This window comes from Galeopterus variegatus, unplaced genomic scaffold, assembly GCF_000696425.1.
Source record: "Galeopterus variegatus unplaced genomic scaffold, G_variegatus-3.0.2 Scaffold4702, whole genome shotgun sequence".
NCBI classification, from domain to species: Eukaryota; Metazoa; Chordata; class Mammalia; order Dermoptera; family Cynocephalidae; genus Galeopterus; species Galeopterus variegatus.
The window spans coordinates 52,023-69,082 of NW_007730813.1; the positions used below are offsets into that span (position 1 = coordinate 52,023).

General features: G+C 49.8%; 1 pseudogene across 1 annotated transcript in view; it reads left to right on the forward strand.

The window, feature by feature from the left end:
• Positions 1–16,617, forward strand: part of LOC103603611 — a 52,219-nt pseudogene extending 35,602 nt beyond the window's left edge. Inside the window, exons 5-6 of the transcript XR_551634.1 lie at positions 4,725–4,791; positions 12,493–16,617. The product of XR_551634.1 is annotated as an uncharacterized LOC103603611 (transcript). The remainder of the gene's footprint in view (positions 1–4,724; positions 4,792–12,492) is intronic.
• The last annotated feature ends 443 nt before the right edge of the window (positions 16,618–17,060 follow it).

The following is a 17,060-nucleotide window of genomic DNA, read 5'->3' on the forward strand; positions in this document are numbered from 1 at the left end:
CTGAATAACTTCAGATAGCTAGTTGAGAGAATGTTGAATGTTTCCAACACAAAGAGGTGGCAGGTGTTTGAGATGATATGCAAAACACCCGGATATGATCATTACACACTGTATAGATGTATCTAAATATCATATTGTACTCCATAAATACATACAATTATCATGGGCCAAAAAAAACTTAACCAGATAATACTTGTGTTTTAAAAAAAATTCACTTTCATGAGTACAGAATGGCATTTGTAGCCTTCAAGTGAAAAAATAAATCCTGGGGTTGTAGTTGACTATAAGCTTAGTGTAAGCAAAAGCAGGTTGTAACCCCTTTCAAAAAAAGGCAACTGTACACTTTGATGACAAGTGGATAGTCAGAGAAGAGAGAAGTGTTCCACTGCTCTGTGTTGCTCTAAACTGTATTGAGTCTTGGTTCTAAGCTGCCACATTTCATCAGGAGCTTTAAGAAGCTAGAGAAAATTTAGAAGAAAATAACTAGGGTGAGAAAGGGACTCTGGAAGCCATGTCAGAAGAGGCTGGAGTAGGTCAAGATGTCTAGCCCCCAAGGAGATTCAATGACCATCGTGAGATCTATTTGTATTTGTCTTCCAGAGAGAGTGGATTATTCTTCTGGATTGTTCCAGAAGGTAAAGCTAGAACAAATGGTGGAAGGTACAGGGAGGGTGACGCTACTGAAGAACATTCTAACAGTAGCAACTACCTAACAATGCAATATGTCACCTCAAGGAGCAATGAGCCCTCTGGCTTAATGTTGAAAACTAAATGGAAACATTTAGAAGCTGAATGGCCAAGGATATTGTAGGGTGGACTTCTGCATTGGATTCCATGATATCTTGCAACTGGAATTCTGTGCTGCCTTAAATATTTGTTAAACGGATCCTACTGCATTTCATTCTGTGGTTTATAAATAAGTCGTGGAAAAGGAGAATGGATGATATGGAGGTAGTTTGCTGAGACTGGAGGAGAGGTATCTGAAAGATTCATATTAGACTCTGCCTTGGGGGAGAAGGAGCCAGATGATGACACTCAACACAAGGGAAACTGTCAAGAAGTGGAATTACTGCCCTTCACATGTCATCCTTGCCTTTTTCTTTCTCTCTCTCTCTCTCTCTCTTTTTTAAGGCATTTGCTGCTGCAGATGCTGAGCTCTGGGCAACCAGGCTCTCTCCCCTGAATACCTAAAAGGAGGTCAGCGGATGGAGGACACAGGTGCTGCTGGCACAGGGAGGCTGACAACCATAGTGCACTCAGGCTGAGCACAGCCAGGGTGGCCATGTAGGAGAGGCGTCTGGCTCTGGGCTGGAGAAAGCTTGGCCTGTCATAGTTCCCAGCACAGAAAGGGTGTTTTGCTGAAAGCAAAAAAGATGATAAAGCCATTTGCCTTCTACCCAAAGCCACTTGCAGATTCCAGGTGGACAAGATGACACCCAGACATCTCAGCCTGGCCAGGAGCAGATCATACCCCCAGAAACCACAGACAGAAGAGAAACTGCCCTCCCTGGGCTCTCCTCCTCCTGGGCTCTGCTCTGGGGACTCATCTTCACCTCAACTCAGGGGAAGGGAAGGGCTTTCATGTCACATTCTTTCCAGCTGTCCTGAGAGTCAACCCAATTGCAGATGACACTCCCTCCTCTCGGGCTTCACCAGAGCTGTGCTCAACTCATCGTGGGATTGTGTAATTATGGTGATTACAGCTTATGGCTTTTTTCCTCTCTTCATCTTTTGCTTTCAAATTCTTTGAGGCCTCTCATTAAACATGGCGCTCCTGGTAAAGTCAGCAAAGTTTAATAAGACATTTTTTAAAGCTAAAGAAAGCCCAGTCAGAGTTGATTGTTGCTGTGTTCTCTCAGACATTCCTGTAAAATGCTGTCAGGCACGATTGGTGCCTGGGCACGAGAGGTGAGGGGAAGGGAAGTTTAGGGACCCAGGGGACACCTGTACATATTCACAGGGTTGGAGAACCATTCTGCACCGTGCCCCTGGCCTTTCTCATGGGCGCCAAGAGCATGGCGCATCTGATCCCCCGTGCCTAATAGGAAAAGACAGACTGTGGAGCAAGGACAGGAGGGCTGGCCTTCACGTCACAGCACGTTATGTTGGGAAATGGAGATGAAGCATCCAGTGCAAAACTCAACCCAACCCTGCAATCTTCAACAACAGTAGTAGGAAAATTCTTATGGGTTCTTTGTCCTGGATGTTACTAGAAGGTTCTGGGGCACCCATAATCCTGAATATGCAAAGAAGTCAACCATTAGCATTTGTGAGTGATCACAACCCAGTGGTCATGTACTTGATGGAGGTTTCCTCGGTAATGATACAGCTTCATCCATTATTTGATAGCCCTCAATCACAGCTTTCTTGAATCATCATCAAATCCGTAGGACATCATGAGAAGGACCACCAAGGAGTGTGGTTTTGGTGGAAGCCACCAGAGCCCCCCCACCTTCCCTTCAGCAGCTTCATGCAGGTTTGGTGTCAGGGTTCCCTTCATTTCCATATTCCCCCAGGACTACACAGAGGACCGTGCAGTGAGGTGCATCTTGCTCCAGCAGGAGTGTGTTTTGGGGAGGCCCCTGATGGGCTCCTCCCGCTGACTGCCCTGAACCATCCCGACTGCTCCTGACCCTGATAGTAGCCAGTTACTTCACTGCTTGTGTCGCTAAAGAGAAAGGAGCTGGGTTGTGACTGAGCAGCACAACTACCCAGAGTTAAGTATCAAGATCTAGTGAGGACATTTCTCCCAATTGCATTCTCAGCCACTACTGGAGATGACCTGCTTGCTTTGCCCCCTAAAAACACTGACCCTGTGGCACCCACTGAAATGCGGTAGAGACAGGCAGCCCCAGTCAAATCCCTTTCTCTCCACCTGATGCTAATATGAGGCCCTAAGCAAGTTGCTCACATGCCCGCTGGGTATAACCAAGCCTAGTGCCCAGGGTAGATGCTGGCACTAAATGTGGCATGATAGCTGTGGCTGCCATTTCTTGGGAGCCCACAGTGTTGTACAGTGTCATGCTGGGCTTGGCCTGAGATGAACTTTGGCTCTTCTCCAGCTCCGCCACTTAGCTGTGTGACTTGGGCAGCTCCTCTAAGCCCCAGTTTCCTCATCTGTAAAAGGGAGATAAGAGTAAATGATTAAGTGGGGAAAATACAGGAAGTGCTTTGCACACCGTAGTGTATATGCTCAACAAGTTCAAGGAGTTCATGAAAAGATTTGTATCATCTTTTAATTCTGTTTTTCCACAAACTTTTTGAAGTACCCTTGTATTACTCTTAGTAGCATTTTCATCATTGTGATGTTATTTACGGTCCATGATTAGTTAGCTCTTCACTTACTCCCTTATGCAGTTTCCAACAATATTCTGAGAGGTAGGTATCATTACATTTACTTTGCAGTTGGGACTGGGTAAGTGGGGATGACGGTGTGTGCAAAGCCTATTTATTACAGTGACTGGTTCATGGTAACTACTCAATAAAAGGTAGATTTTATTATTGGCTTATTTTTAAAGTCGCCTCAGAGAGCTGGTTTCTCTGTTTTTCTAGGGAATGGAGGGACTGTGATGCCCAGGTTGATTTCTCAAGCCCCTAAGCACTTCCCAGGAAGCCGTGGGACCTGAGGGGCTTGTCAACCTGGGACAGGGGTAAAGCAACCAGTAAAACTTTGAGTATGTTGCCAGATCTGGCATTCGGCCCCCTACTGAGGCGCAGGACCCTAAGATGCCTATTGCTTCCAGACACAGACCGGGAATGGCTCTACCCATGATAAGAGCGAGGTTGATTTCTCAAGCCCCTAAGCACTTCCCAGGAAGCCGTGGGACCTGAGGGGCTTGTCAGCCTGGGACAGGGGTAAAGCAACCAGTAAAACTTTGAGTATGTTTCAAGATCTGGCATTCGGCCCCCTACTGAGGCGCAGGACCCTAAGATGCCTATTGCTTCCAGACACAGACCGGGAATGGCTCTACCCATGATAAGAGCATGAAACCCTGTCCTCCAAATGTAGCCCTCCGCATGACAGAAGTCTCATTCCCAGAAACACTCACTTCTCTGCCTGGAGCCACTCTGAGCAATACAACTTCACCAAGTCCAGTTGCTCCATCTGCCAGATAATCAGAGGTTTCTATTTATTAACCACTTATTACAAAGCGAGGTTGTTGGAAGAGTCAGAAGCAAATGGCAGGGAATGCTTTGAAATCCCCAAATCAACCAGACCCCTGGGGTATGTGCTCCTACTGCTTGTAGTATTAACAGAGGCAGAAGTGGAGAGGTCATCTCCACTGACATGACTGAATGGCTCTTTCCCAGGGAGAATTCAATTTTTATATGTGTATTTTAAGGTAAATACTTTAAGTTTGCAGTGTTTGTCAAAGATTGGCATCTACGGCCAATCACACGGTTGCTTATGTACCTTGCATGTGATGTTTATGTGAATGCCTGCAGTGTAAACATGCACATGAATGTGTGCACAGGTGTATACACATGTGCCCAGGTGTATACCCAGGTGTATGTGCCGCCTGCCTAATACGCGCCTCCAAGCTCAGTGTATAGTGCATGTGTAACCATACGCTGCAGCCCTGCATGTGCCTCTGTGCGTGGATTGCATGCCCACTGCAGCTGTGTGCATGTCTGGGCAGGGGCTCCTCTAAAGCCATAGGTCTTCACGGTTTCAGCTGGATAAGTTATTCTTCACTTCCCTTCCTAAAAACACAATTGCCTAGTGCTGCTGGCGCAGAGTCAGAATGGCCGCTGCATTTCACCCCCGAGGTGGCTTCCTTCCAGCAGTGGGTGAGTGATCCCGGCGTCTGCACACTATCTAACTTTTGGGGTCCTTCTGCACAGAAGGTGCTCCCAAACTAGAAGAGATGATCTGTTTGTCTGTGGCTTTGTCTCCACCCACCACTCCTGTTCTCACACCCTGGTTCCGTGGATAGTCAGTGGCACTCATTTCTTGGTGTCCCCATTTTTTTCTGCCTATCTTTTTGCACCCATAGTTTTTCCTTCCAAAGAAATAAAGAGCTCAGGGGTCCAGAAATGATGCCAAGATGAGTCCCATGTCCCAAAAGAAATGGACAAATAACATGCTTAGGTATTAATCCTGTGACTCACTTCTGCTGGTTCCCATTTCCTAACACAACAGGACAGAAACGCTCACTACCTATGAAGATGCTTTTAAATCCAACAACAGCCTCCCTACACTTCATCTCCTGGCTAAAGTTTCAGTAACCCTTCTCTGCGGGTCCTGGGCCAAGTCCTGCAGAAAACTCAGAAATCTCACATTTCTGCATACTGTCCTACCAGGGGAGAAGGAAGCTGGGAAACCACCCATCCCCTGTCCCACTGGGACCAAAAGCATCTCAGCCACATGTGAAAGGGGTCTGTAAGGAAGTAAGAGGTTCTCTGTGGCTAGGAATTCCAATGACCCAAGATTCTTTCCAGGCATCTCTTGAAAATGCTGCTTAACCTATTCCCTGCTGCACTTTTCAGGTGAGGAATGCATGTCTGATAAATGCCTGCTGAACTGCGTTGCTAGTAGTAGGGGGGGAAGAGAAATGTGCCGGCCCCTTTGCACAGGAATCAGAATAGATAGGGACATTCACGGAAGCGTTTGATGGGGTGGTCATCAAGTTGACAGCCTGAGCCTTCTAGGCTCTGACTTGGCAGCTGGCTTCCCCAGGGACTCCAGCCAATGTATGTGAACAGCCAATGAGTGAACAGATTTGCAGGACACGATAAGTACCCTTAGAGGACTGAGCTGAGTCCACATGAGTCCTTGCGAGAATCTCATGCTGCCAAGCAAGTGACTTCCTCTCGCTGCTTCGTCCACAATATCGAGTTATTAAACTTCAGCTGCACTCTCCCCTGTAGTCATAGTCAAGGGTTACTTGAACTTCTTCTTTTTTTTTTTCCTTTTTGTCTTTTTTTACCGACTGGTAACGGGATTGCAACCCTCGGTGTCGCACCCGTACCGGGGACCGGCAACGGGATCACAACCCTCGGTGTTGCACCCGCACCACGCTCAGCCAGTGAGCGGACCGGTCTCCACATGGGATCCGAACCCTCAGCAGGTGGGTCGCCGCGCTCCCAAGCGGCGCACTCTCCAGTGCGCCACCGGGCCGGCCCTACTTGAACTTCTTAATTGGGAAAAAGTAGCATCAAGTTGTTGCCAGTAGTAACACAGCCATGTCCTTGTTTCCTTGGGTCTTTTGGCCTTTGCCTAATTTGGAGCAAACCAGAACTTAGGTGCCACATTTGGGGAGGAGGAGGAGGAGAAGAGGAGGTGGGCATTGTGTGGGCCACAGGAAGGCATCCTACTGAGGGGACTTGCAAGCAGAATGCCCCCTCCACTCCACTCCTGAGGCCACCAAGAGCTTCCCGCAAGCCGAGTGTAGAAAGAGCAACAGCGTTGGTCAGTGGGGATGAAAGGAAGTAGAGGAGAGAGAGCCAGAAGTAAAAAGGGGGCATTTCCACTGCCCAGGGATAGAGAGCAGCAGGGCAAATGGAAATGCACAACTTGGAAAGGAGGCCGGGGACTGTGTGCCTGGGCATTCTTCCATGAATGTAGGCCTCAGCTGCTGAGTCCTTGTCACTCCTGGCATCCCTGCCTGGTTCCAGATTTGTCCCTGCACAGCTGGGGGGAGGTCTCCCATCAGTCATCAGAACTGACAGGCAGACATTGGCCTCTGCAAAGAGTCCGTTAGTGATGAGTCTGAGAGGAGGCAGGAGTCAGAGGTGGCAGGAATACCACCCAGGGAGGGCTTCTGGCTGGGATATCTCTCATAAAGCACTTGGCCTAGAATGAATTGAAATGAGGTTGGTTCTAACTGGGGGAAAGCCACTCTGCGTGACCCACCTTAGAAAGGCAAATATCACTGCTTCTGTCCTCCCTAGGATGGTTGCTATGTGAGCTTCCAGAGGCACTGGCACCAATAACACAGGGCCACAGACCGAATGGTGGCTCCACCAAAAAAAAAAAAACCAACTAAAATGCCCTTCAGCACCTGAGAGAGATCAGAAAGCTTAGTGAAGACCCTGGAGTAATTCAGACCCCAGGAATGAATCTTTCCACAGGGCTCCTGCCCCAACTCACAACTGAAGGGTGACAAAGCCAGAAACATCCTCTCTTCCTTCCTGTGCCACTCTGGCCTGCCTCTGCTGTGGACTGGCCGTGTGTAATCTCTGCCTAGTCCCATAACCTGGTTTTCCCATTTCATCTGCCCCACCTTCCCTCACAGAGTTGATCAGAGGGCGATAAGAGATGAGGAGTTGAAAAGTGTTTTGAAGTTATATGAAGTGTGGACTTTCCTACCACCCCTGCTAGAGTTTCTCAGACCCCTAATCATCCCAAATGGGCAGCACTCCCTCTCCCCAATTTTAAACATTATCGAGAAAGGAACTGCTATGGAATCCTTTGTACTCCCTTTAAAAATTATTCCTTTTGCTTGGCTCAGTGGAGAAGGGCATCAGAGGTTCCAACCTCCAGGGAGTCACCTGATGGAGTTAGGCCGGTCCTTGGCTTCTCCCCCTTCTGCCAAACCCAAGCCAGGACCCCTTACCTTTCCACCTGGCTCTCAGGCTCCTAACTGCTCTCCTCAAAAAGTCCCACCTGCCCCCAGGTCTGTGGTTCCACACATACATATTTTTTAGGAACTTAAGCATCATCTATTCACAGGTGACCTTCAGCCTCCTTGAAAGGGCAATTCATCTCTAGGGCTTCCCACTTCTTGCCTGCCGAGGTCACTTAGTGAGCCCCATTCAGCGAAACACCATTTTTCATTAGGAAGAATGAAAAATGCACGTGTGCCACACCAAGGGGATCAGCTTAGATCAAGGGAGGCTAGAAACAGTGTTCCAAATGAGTTCTGTTGCATGCTCCAGTTCCACTAGGACAGGAATCTGGGTTTCTTCTGTACTGGAGAGGGAACCAAGAATTTCTCCAGAGGCAAAGATGGGCCCAGCAATTGAAAAAGAATAAGGAGTGGGGAACTCCAGGGCAGAGATGTGATAGCTGGGATTTTTTTCTAATCTTTTTTTTTTCTGTGGAGGTATAATTACATATGGTAAAATGAACAGATCTGACATGTAGCTGAATGAATCTGACAGATGTATACGCCATGTAACCTACACCCCATCACCCTACAAAGGTCCCTCATGCCCAGTTCCAATCAATTCCCTCTCTCTCCCCCAGAAGCAACCATGGTTGATTTCTATCCCCTTAACAGCCTGGATTTTGACTTAGTGGACTTGAGATTTGTAACATTGGTCTTAGAAAGTCTGTGCAATCAGCAGCTCAGATATTTTTGCTTCCCTAGCATTGAAAAGGGTCCTTCCTGAGCCCCTAGTGCTTGGCTCTGCTGCCCCCAATATGCCATCTGACCCCCAGAGCTACTCTCAGCCACAACCCTCCTCCCAGCCAAAGAGTTTAGCACCCATCTCCCAGGTAAGTAAGTGGTGAAAGCTCTTGGTAACCCGGACCGTGCATGCTTTGTTGATTAATACCTGGAAGTGCAATGCACAGAGCCACAGCATGTCAAGCAGCATGTTGATTTTTCTTGAAGCACTGCAAAAAGGGAGCTATTCCTTTTGTGCATTTCCTTTCAGAAACAAAGGATTCCATGACCACCTTATTCCAGGCTTCTAGCCATCAAGATGGCTACAGAGCTGAAATGATTAGTCAGATGGAAGGCGGGAATTGAATGTGTGGGTGTTTGTGAACCCAGCAAAGAGCCTATAGTCCATGCAATTGATCCCAAATTCCATTGGATGACACTTTGCCAAATGTCTCATAGGTGAAAAGCACTTTGTCCGTATGCAAAGCTTTAGTGCCTCTGGAATGTACCTTCTGCAGCTCAGTTCTTAATCACTGTGTATTTCTTCACTTGGACAAAGGCTGTCTGCTAATAGCATTTTCAACCACCCTCAGCTGCTTTGCTCAGCTGCGCCAAGGCCTCGGGCTGAGTTGGCTGCAGTTTCCTGGCACCACGATCTGTTCCCAATTGACCAGGACTGAGGAATATCATACATTCACCCTGAAAAAACTGCCTGCTCCATAACTATGCAATTGCCAGACACAGGCAGAATTGCCACTCCCCTTCCTAAGCGGTTCCTTCAGAATCATGCAAAAAAGGAGAGGGGAGGAAAGAGTCCTAGAGGGTGCAGGTGGGATCTTTCCTCTCTCTGGGCAGAGCAAGTACCTCAGTAGATCCCTGCAAGCCCAAAGGGGCAACTCATCTCTGAATGCAGGTAGCCTCTGCTCTCAGATTTCACTGTGATCCCTGAAAGATACAGGAGCCTCACTCTTCAGAAGGGAGGCAGCTGCTGAGCAGGTGTGATTGCAGGCTTTCTTCCCCAAAGCCCTGGGCCAGGCATCTAGCCAGCCTGCAGCCTGCATGATTAACCGCCTTCCAGCCTGAGCCTGCCCTCACTCACCCGGGAGGTCACTATGCAGCGGGTAGATTGCAGCTGGGCTGAGCTGCTTCCTGAGCCAATCCGAACCCTTGTGACCTCTGTCTTCAGCAGCAGAACTGGCATTTGGCAAATGCATGAGCACAGAAGTGGGGAGAGGGAGACAAAAATGCCAAGCAGCAGCACTTGGGCTGCTGAGAGGTTGGGAGCAATCCCAGGGGTGGCCCCTAAGCTGGTCAGCTTCACCATCGATCCTGAAGTCCTGAGAAACGGAAGCAGTTGAGGGAAGAGGAGGGGCAGGCAGTGACAGGCTGGCCACAGGTCCCCGGGAGTCAGAGCTGTAGGACTTAGGCAGGAAGAGATTAATTAGCGCCTCCAAGCCCAGCCCAGCTGGTTTTGTACAAGTAGGAGGGGTTGGGGGTGGGGGGAGCCTCAGGGCCAAACTCACCTAAAAGAAATAGACACACAATTCTCCAGAAATAGAAGCTCCAACCTCCCTCAACCCACAGCCCCCTCTCCAGCCAAAATGACCTCACTAATGAGGAGAAGTTGTAATGAGGGTTTGGGAAACTGGTAAACCTCATGGTCTTTGTCTCTGGGCTTTTAACATACACATCGGCAACAGAAGCTTTCGTGATTTTTTTTTTTTTATTTTCACATCTGCCATCTAAACCAGAGCCCCAAATGCTGTGTATAGCAAACCCAGAACCTATATATTTGGGTACATGATGTGTAATTTGTGGCCCTGGTGGAAGAGAGATGAAGGAGGGGGAGAAGCTGGTATTTAGTGCCTGGTTAATGCAGCAATAAGCAGCATCCACGAGGAACGCAAAATCCCTTCTATGAGCGGGACGGACATGGGTAGTAGGGAATGAGGGACGCCTGTGAGAGCTCTCACACCAGCGCCAGGAGGCCCCTGGACTCAGCAGCCCCACACTTTCCCCAGGACCCACACGCCCCCCATGCCTCCTGGCTTCAGGCCTGCACCTAGAAGGCATATTCCCAGGTGAAGCAACTGGATGACAAATGCCTCAAGCTCCATGTGAGACAGAGCACTCAAGGGGGGTAACAGCTAGGTGTGTGCCGTCAAATCCAGGGCTGGAGGGGGGATCCTGGAAGCAGCCTCTGCCTTCTGAGAGCTACTGTAGTACCTAACCTACTCTAGACAAAGAAGTAGCCATCCTGTCTCAGTGTTTTTTCAAAGACACACTGTTACCCTCTAGGATTTTTTTTTTAAAAATCTGATTAAAAAATCCTTAGCCTAGTATAAATGTTTCCTGCTGCAGGCTAAGGTTAGTACCTCTGAAGATGTAGATATGGTTGCTGATGGAGAGATTTTGTGTGCGTGTGTGTGCTTATTTTAAGATAGGGGAGAAAAAAAAGTTTGTCTCACTAGTGAAAATGGGAAGAGAAAGGGAAAAAGAAGAACAAGGGGGGTAGAGCAGACTTTCCATTTCTGGACAAGCTCCCATTCATGCCATCGGAATTCTCAGAGTCAGGCTGGCCATCTCCCTCTGTAGAGATCTAAGCCAGATGACACAGTATCCTCAATCCAGCAAACTCACACCCCATGCTGTTCGTTTATTAGATATACCCATTATTCATCAGTTCGTCAATCAGCAGGTTTATTGAGTTCTCTACCAGGATTCACAAATCTGATCAATTTTTTTTAATTACAACCAGCTTACAGGCAGCCAAGCCCAATAAACAAGATGAGCCCTCACACCCCACTTGGAAATGAACATGAGGAATTGCTGGCTCTTGCAATCTCTCTACCAGATGACCATGTGCTGCCCTTCGCAGATGGCGATGGTGTCACTGACCCACTGTCAATAATAGGATGGGGGTGGAGTGTTTTCCTAGACACAGTGATCAATCTGCTTGGGTCCAGCCACACTCTCCTCTAGACCCCTGTCCAGTGATATAGATTCTAAAGACGGTGAGCCAGGGAACGGGTGCAGACCATGTCAAGGAAATAAGCAGGGCCACTGAGCCTCATTCACCCTCCTCATCCCTCCTCTTGGTGCCCGGTGCTGAAATCCCACCCAGATCAAGGGCTCCTCAACCACCTCTCCAGGGCATGTAGACAGACACTGGACTCTCCTAGGACCTCTATGCCTCATGCACTGGGTCTTGTCATCCAGTTTATCTTTTTAGTTCTTGAGAAGAACTGCCACATAGGTTGTAAGTGAAGAGCTTGTAGACTTCCTGTGGTCTCAGTACCACAGATGAGGAGCCAGGAACATCAGAGACGGCAGGAGTGCACTGCCCTGGGACCTATGGTGGCTCTGAGCTTCGGTGAATGCCCTTGTCACTTTCACAGTCCAGAACCCACCAAAGAGGAAGGACCCTGTGTGCCTATGCTACATTTCAAACAGGATTCATAGGACTTCTGCATTCTTTTTCTTTTTTAATTGAAAAATAATCGATTACACATATTTGTGGGGTACAGAGTTGACTATCAATACTTGTGCACAGTATGTGATGATCAAATCAGGGTAATTAGCATATTCATCATTACAAAATGTAATCACTCTTTGTGTCCATTGACCAATTCTCGCTAGTCCCCCTCCCCTCTCCCTTTCCTACCTCTAGTAACCACAGTTCTGTTCTCTCCTGAAAGCATTCTTAAGACTAGTTCATTCATTTGTTTCTAATCCCCCAGATCCTTAGCCACCATCTATTTGGGTCAACCCACCCTCCCTGACCTCAGTACTTCCCGGTCCACCTTTTCCTTTCCACTTGAATAAAATCAAGTTCAGGGGTAGCCACAAGCATTAAGAGATGTTCTACCTGAGGGTTTCAATGCCTGGTTTTCGATAAGTAAAATGCCCACACCCCCACAAAAGTACCACGACACACCCTCACTCCCTTCACCTACCCTGGAGTCCTGGTGTTTCCAGCAGTCTGCAGCTAAAGCTCCCATACCTAGAGCCCAACTATCAAGGTGGTCAGTTGGGTTGGTTAGTCATCTGGCCTATGTGGGTCATGCAATAATTAACTCACCCGTCTGGCTCTCTGTCTCTGTCCCTGTGTGTGTGTGTGCGCGCGCCTGTGCGTGCCTCTCTGTCGCTGTCTCTGCAGGGAAAGTCGCTGGCGGGCAAGCGCCTCACCGGCCTGATGCAGTCCTCCTGACCGTCCCGGCTGCGGGGCCGGGGCCCGGGCCCGCGGACCACACCGGCGGGCGGCGGCGCTCCACATCCACGGACAGAGTGTCCTTACGGGGAGATCTGGTCACTGTGAAGGAGAAAGAGTGAGGGCAATGCCGGGCAGTGGTGGGGAGACTTGGTGGGTCGATGGGGAGGCCAGAAAGAGGGAGCCCACAGAGCCTGGGCAGCCCGGGAGTGGCTCCTGTTTACAACCTGCTCTTCCCTGCCCAGTTGTGCTCCAGCGCTCTGTCCCCTAAGAGGCCCTGGCTTCCTGCTCCTTCCAGGGAGAGCACCTCATGGGGTCCTGTTGCAACTATCACTCGAGATTATAGTCGTACTATCCTCACTCCTCCCACTGTCTGGAGGTCACACCTTCCCGCAGACTCAAGAGGGACGATGGACCCGGCACATCCAGTGTGATGCGTCACCTCCCCGCCCTCGCGGTCGCCCACAGCACCTACCCTAGCTACAGCCACCGTGTCCACCCGCCGCCTGCCTCCCCACCTCTCTGTGGCCACCTGGGTATAACAGGCCAGCACTGGGCACTGCTGTCACGTAAAATGTCCACTTCACGTCTTCAGCACCAAAGCAGCCTCGCGGATCGCGTTGCCTCCAGTCCTCTCGACACCCTTTGAGAAGAGGTCTCCACCGCGTGGTGGCTGCCCTCCAGTCCCATCAGAGGGAGGTGTCAGGGGCCCAGCACTAGAGGAAGCACCAGAGTGGATGAAGGAGCTTGTTGTTTGGCAGCCTGGAGGTTGCGATGACCATCTTTTAAAAAATTTTTTCATAACTTATTCTGTTTTTGCCCCCTCGCTCCTTATTTTATTCAAAATAAACATGGCCACAAACTCAGGGGCCATTGGGATTCTCCCCTCGGCAGCTCCACGTGGAAGCTGGGAAGGCCCCCAGCCCGGGGTGGCTGGATGGCAGGGCTGGCAGCCCCCACGGTGACGTCCTGACAGGCATGGCCAGACCTTCCTGGGTCAGGACTCAGTTGGGTCTGAAGCCAGAGCCATGGAGTTCTCTTCCCAGTCTTGACCTGAAGGCCCAGCAAAAGCAAAACCTGCAAAAACTTGCAGAAGATCCGCTTTCATTCCCTTTGTGTGTGTGTGTGTGTGTGTGTGTGTGTGTCAAAATGACTATTTGCCAACTTGGCTGGGAGGTAATGTACGTAAAGCACCGAGTCAGGGGCCTGACGCCTAGTAGGTGCTTAGCAAATGGTAGCTAATACCATTGTGCTTGTCATTGTTATTTTTGTGATGCCCACAAGCCCTCGGACAGAGCTGCATTAAGTGACCTGTTTTTGAATTCAGACACTCACTCCCCCACCTGCTATGACTATCCTCCTTTGATCTATTTTTGGCCATAGGTGAAAAGTCTCCCTTGGGAGTGTATAAACAGAAAACACGGAAGCAAAAAAGCAATCACTGGTATTTCTTTACTCGTGTAGGCAAATTCACCAGCTGGTGACCAAAGGCTCCTATGCTTGTTAGCAGTCCTGGCCTCTTGGGAACTCCCCCATGAACCATCTTTAAAGCCCCCACCTGTGAGTTCTGCCTAGGTCTGTCTCTACACAGCCCTGTCCTCAGGACACCACCTTCCATCCCTCATGGCAGCCACCATGGGCATTAGGAGTCTTCACTATGGTTGCATCCTTGCTCTTGACCACCACGCCTCACTTTCCCCCACTGGCAGCAGTTTCTCTCTCTTCAAGATACAGCAGAAATTAGAGAGATGACACATGTTGAGTCCTCAGAGTGTGTCCAGGGGTGGCCCTTTAGACCCAGATTCTTGTTGACACTCCCACGCACTCAGCACAGAGCCTGGCACTTCACAGACACTTGGTGACCACTTGATAAGAAATTGAATGAAATGAGCCCTATCCCAAGTTGTGGGGTCTCTTGACTCCCCTTCTCCTCATTCCACATCTTTTTATTCCCTTCCCCTTCATACAAACCTCTTGTTCCAGGGGGGTAAAAGTTCAGTCTAAGTTCATCTGTACCCAGCATCACCATTTCCTACCAAGGGTCCCAGGCTGTGCTGACACCAAGGCGTAGGGTATGTGGACAAAGGGTGTCTCCAAGCAGCATGCATCTCTGTGCCCTCAGTTTTCCAGGACAAGGGGCCTGGCTGCCTCCTGCTCTTCCCCATGGGCTGCAGGGGGCATTCTAGAGAGGCAAGGCTTCCCTGGCCATGACTTCTGTGTCCCCTTCTTTCTCCAACCCATGGTCACTGGGCTATGCTGGTCTGAGACTTGGCCTCACCCTGGAGGTCCCCAGAAGGCTCCCCCAGAGCCAGGTGAACTGTGGCCCTGAGATGGAGCAGTCTGAAGGCTTCTCAACATGTCTGGGGACATCCAGAAGGGAGAGCAGGGTCAGCAGGCTTAATAGAGGTAAGAACGCTTCAGATGGATTCAAAACCAGAGCAATATTCCCTCATCCCCACCCCCCAACTAGGGCACACTCTGTCCAGTGACCACCACTATGTGCTCACCAGTAGATCAAGCAAGAGTCCTGCAAGAAGGCAGTGGAATAAGGTTGCTCTGCTCTGGTTGGCCAGGCCAAGGTCAGTCTACCATGCAGACCTTGGTATGCAAGTACATTTGGAAAATCTGGTCTTGGCCAGATTGCCGTTGGCCTGGATTACGCAGCCAAAAATTCGGACTCAGTTAGACCTTTAAAGGCAGTTCTATAGCAAAGCAGATTCCTCTGCCTCATCCTGCTCCCTAGAAGCTGCCTTAGCTCCCCTGACTGGGTGTGTTCTCTAGGCCTGGACTCTTCCCTATGAGGGCTCACAGAACAAATGTCATATTGGAAGCCCCACAGCCAAAGCATCAGGGCAGCCGTAGCAAGTGACCACCCACCCATCAGGTAAGAAACACAAGGCACCAGGTATTGGGCATTTGACTCAAATAACCTTTCCCTTTATGGGCAGAGTAAATCTTGTAGGTTGGCACAAATGCCCATCAGCAGCCAGATGGCCTGACCCAAGCAGCAGGAACTCTCTGGGCTCGGAAGAAGGCTCCTGCCCTTCCAGAAAGTGATGCATCAGCTTTGTCCTCCTGGGAAGAGGTTGCTATCCCAGGAACAAAGCAAGGCCCAGCTGCCAGTGAAGTCGGTTTGGCCTGGGAGCTTCACCACTGCTGAGTGGTCAGGTACCAGGCCAGCGTCCCAGGAGAGATCTCTTGCAACTGAACACACGGGGACGTGTTCCAGGGGCCTTTTCCCTGGCAGGATTTCTGGTGCGTTCAAACTACCTCACCAACAGAACACTGAACCAGGAGCCTGCCACCCGTCTGACCCCCTCACTTGCTGTGGAAGTTGATGTTATTCCTAAAATACACCCTTCCTGTTCTGCTCCAAATGCATGGGCTTCAAAAGCTACAACCAGGAAACCTTCCCAGAAGGTGCAAAGGGCTGAGGGCTGTTGGTCTTTGGGCCTTGCAGACTGTATTGGAGAGAGATGTTCCAGCAAGGTCCAGGCGCTGGGAAGCCCTGGGCTGGGGCGAGAGATCATGTGCCACCAGCCTCTAAAAGGAGCTGGCTAAGTTGACTATGTAGCAAGGACGATGGACTAAGTCAAATAGTGGCCAAATGAATCACTAATAACTCATCACAGGACCCTCTGAAGAGAGGCCTGTGCTCATGTAACCATGGCAACCGCAGATGCCAGCAACCTACTCATTAGTACCACCCAGTGATAAGGCATCCCCTGGGCAAGATCCAGGGGCCATAACGTAGCAAAGTAGCAAATGTAGCAATAAGAGGCTTAAGGCTGTAAGGGGACAGGGTCTAAATGAGCTGGCCTCGGCCCTCTCCCCAGCCCCATGAGGGTTCAGGGCCAGCTGCTGCCAGCTGTCGGGAGAGGAGGCCCTGCCTCGCACCGAGGGCTCCTGTTCTATATTCTAAGCCCACTCACAGCATGATCACAGACACGTCGGAATGGCCTCCTCATAGTGCATGTGGTTCTCATCAGTTTATTTTTCTGGAATTTGGTGATTGGACCCAAGAACCAAACATGCTGGTACAGTCTAAAAATAAATGAATTGAACCCACTACAATCCAGCTAACTTTGTGTGGCTCCTTGGTTTGGGGGTTTGTTGGGCAGGGCTTACCTCTAAAATAAAAAATCTGCCACTCCTCCCCACTCCCTGCCCTACACACACACACACACGTGCGCACTCACAGGGAGTCTATTTTTCTCTCATTCTCAAGCAGAATGCTAAGTAGCTCAGAAAAGCTAAATCTCTGAGGTACTGAACTTATCCTGGTAGGTTGGGACAGCAGTGTCACTAGAAGGCTGAAGCGCTTGACTCTGCCAGGGTCACCTTGGCTGGGTGATCTCTATGCCCCATCATCTGTGCTCAGGTACAAAACCCAGTGACTGCTCTGACACCCTCTTGAATAAAGTCTCAGGATCGAAGGCAGCTACATACAGACGGTGCTCCTTACAGGGAGTCTTGGTTTCCTGAGCGACAGACAATCTCATTTCCTACTCACGCCA